At 42.1% G+C, this 3,422-nt stretch overlaps 1 long non-coding RNA gene across 1 annotated transcript; it reads left to right on the forward strand.

The window, feature by feature from the left end:
* The first annotated feature begins 1,389 nt into the window (after nt 1-1,389).
* On the forward strand, nt 1,390-2,435 carry LOC147644530 (uncharacterized). Its single transcript, XR_015270339.1, has 2 exons — nt 1,390-1,667; nt 1,743-2,435. It is a non-coding gene; the product is annotated as an uncharacterized LOC147644530 (long non-coding RNA).
* The last annotated feature ends 987 nt before the right edge of the window (nt 2,436-3,422 follow it).

Genomic DNA, 3,422 nt, shown 5'->3' on the forward strand with positions numbered 1-3,422 from the left:
TTTAATATATCATAACGAAGCCTAAAATGCATTAATTTAAATTCGGAAAGCAGTTATGTGATAGTTAGGTATAAGGTTAACAATTCTGTATACTGAGTTTTTATTTTTTTAAATTTTAATTTTTTTTTGTCAAATTTTGACAATTTTAACGACCCATAAAAAAATTGTGGAAAAAATTTAAAAAAAATTATTTTTTTCCGGACTTGTCTAGATCAACTCGGCTGTTGATGCTGATCAAAAATAAATATGATTTATAGGGTCGGAAATGATTCCTTCTTCTACTTTTGACTGAAATTATACCCTGTAAGGGTATAAATATGTAATAAAAAAATAAATTTTAAAAATGCCAAGTAGATAGGATCTATTCATTAGGTTACAACATTTCTTCTACCCGTTTTTAAATAAATTTCTTATTCAATTTCAATGATTTATTCACAAAATAAGAAGTTTAAAGCTAAAACATTCTATAATCAGTATTGAGTATTTAATGAATACAAAGCATCGCCTTTTATTTCATAGGTTGACATTTAAAATGTCAAGTTAGTTAGTAATTTTAAAGATTCCTTATTTGATTCATGACTTCTTGAATGATTTAATAATTATGTGACTGACTGCCTGTAACGTAACTCCTTTATAATTCATTATTTTCTTCTTGTGCAGGAGTCAGATGGAAAGATATGGAAGACTTTCTAACCATGTCTCACGGGAGCGGGAGCGGGAAAGGAAAGGGGAAGACAGCGCTGGTATCCGGCGCCAAAGATTTACCAAACATCCGTTGGAAAATATCACCCCTACACCCCTACATCCCCTACACCCCTGATACAACACCCATGAAGCTGCTGGTGTTGTTGTTAGCCAAGTTTGTTGTTGGCAAGCGCGATTGCAGCAAATCAGAAAATACTCGCACAAGTGCGAATGTGAATATTGATGCCAGGACATGCTATACTGTGTATAAGTATGTATGGGCAGATAGACATGTGTGTGACTGCACACGTGAGTGTGTGTGTGTGTGTGTATAGTTGGCATTGCAAAACACAAACACAAAACTTCCATTCTGGTCGTGCTCCGCGACTCGACTCGACTTTAGCCAGCCACTTGGCGCTACTTCGCCCACTTCAGTGCCACTCCACCCACAGTCACACACAGGACTCGAACACACACACAAGCACGCCCACAGAGCGCTCCTTGCTCGCTTACTTGCTACTTCCGCTTCCGAATCCGTTTTGTGTGCTGTCGCCGCAGAAATTTAACGAAGTCACACGTCGCCAATGTCGATGCCGCTCTTTCTCCTCTTAGCACTCGGGAAAGCTCTCACTCACTGCCACTGACTGACTCTCTTCGGCACGACCAGGCCTCCACCGAATCGTCCAGCATCCTCGGCATCCTGTCGCTCGGGTCCAGATGGCAGCATCCATTCGTTGGCAGCTCAGTTGCGAATTCAGTTTCGGAGCGTTCGGTGGTTCGAAGGCAACTGATTTTGCAATTTTTTCGCGGCCTAAACGTTCGAAAGTTGTTATTTTGTTTTGGTCGTGTTGCCAAAAAATTCGCGCGATTTTTGTGAGCAGGATATCGGGGTGTGTGTGTGTGTGTCTGTGTGTGCATCAGGATCCTGTCTCAGACTCTAACTCTAACTCAGACACTGACATTTGCTGTGACTCCTGCTGGGTGTATATATTGGTGACATCTTACTACTGTGTGCAAGCCGGCAGATCCTCATTGTTGTTGGCCCATTGTAATTGCAGTCACTGTGGCGTATACTTGACATCTTCGCCGCCAAATTGTGCGACTTCTCCTTCGAGTTTGGCTGCCTCATCTCCCTTGGTTTACTCCTTGGGCTCCGCCACTGTGAATCCTTGTGACATTGCCGTGAAGACGTGAAGAGCCCTCAAATCCGCTATTCCACTGTATTCGCAATCCATTTGCCTGCGCTGCCCTTCTGCGACAGGCAAACAAATTTTGCAATTCAATTTCTATTGTGCATTGCCGATGCGAAATGTGCGCATCGTTTGCTGTCAATGTCGAGCATTTCGCATAAAAATTGAAAATTGCATGCAAATTAAATAAATAGACATCCGCAGGAGTGCGAGGAGCATACAACAGCTGAGCTAGACACTCAAGAATATTCGAGAGTACGTACAAATATATGTATAGTAGATATATAGACGCATTGCGAAAATGACAGTTGTGAGTTGTGGCTCAGATTCTTCGACTTTGTGTGCGGGGCGCAATCAAAGCAAACGTCATTAGCACTCGCGACATCGCCTTCGATTGACAGGATTGAGGAGCGAGTGGGAGCAGGAGCAGGAGCAGGAGCAGCAGCAGGACCAAGACCAGGAGCCAGATCCTGCCGCAGGAGCAAGCACGAACAACTCTGCATTTGCATAACTTCGGTGCAGCGCCAGATTCCAGATTCCAATTCACAGGTACGAGAAAAACTCCTTGAAAAGTCGATTTCCGTTTTAGCAATCCTTTACCTACCTCCCGCCCTCTCTACTGGTTTCGCAACTTTGCTATCATTTCTATTTTCCTGTTTCTGTTTTTCATACCCGATATGTCTCCATGCCCCCCCCAAAGTTCCACCCAACGAAAGGGTGAAATCGAATGATATTCAACTCGTGCCTCAGTTGAATCCATTGTGCGGTGCACTTGGAGGTGCTTCCAACTCGCGGGCTGCCGATTAAAGAACTAACTGGGGTTTGCTTAGCGGCATTCGAGCGGTTTCAGCTTTTTAGGTCAGCCATAGCTCAAGGGCTTAATGATCCAATAAGGAGCTTTCAGGATATAGGTATTGAAACCTGTTGGCTTCATGAGAGACCGAAGAAAAGTATGTACACATCAGGATGGTATTATACTTTGGTCATTTGGAGAAGTTTCTTTAATTATATTTTAGTTAATTGTAAGGTATAATAAATATAGTAAATAATAATAGAATCCTATATATAAGAAGCTTGTTGGAAGCCAATATGAAGCATAAGATAAATCTTTCATAAAGTTATCTTAAGTTAATTTAGATATAATCATAATGGAAGAGTATTACCTAGAATAGGTGAAATATACAGAGTAAAAGAGATCATTTTCTAGCTATCTATCCGGCTTTTCAATACCCATCTATCTGCCATCTCAAGCGCTATCATTTCGCTATCATCCTGCAACAATTGCTAGGTAATTACTGGTCTAGCATCGTAAACTATACGAATCTAGGATTTGTTTTCGGACTGCACGCTCTGCTCTTTGCTTTAGTATCAACTTTACGGCTGTTCCTGCTCCGGACTTTGGAGCCACCATATCCCAGGCCATGCCTCCATCATGGCCACGTTATCCAACTTTTAGTTATGGCTTTCGCTTTTCGCATAATGTCAGTTTTATTTGGTTTTGGTTTTCACTGACGGAGGGGGGCACGGGGCGGACGGCAAAGGTTCGTT

Source organism: Drosophila serrata, unplaced genomic scaffold, assembly GCF_035046125.1.
Source record: "Drosophila serrata isolate PLE 108 unplaced genomic scaffold, ASM3504612v1 contig_162, whole genome shotgun sequence".
In the NCBI taxonomy this organism is placed as follows: domain Eukaryota; kingdom Metazoa; phylum Arthropoda; class Insecta; order Diptera; family Drosophilidae; genus Drosophila; species Drosophila serrata.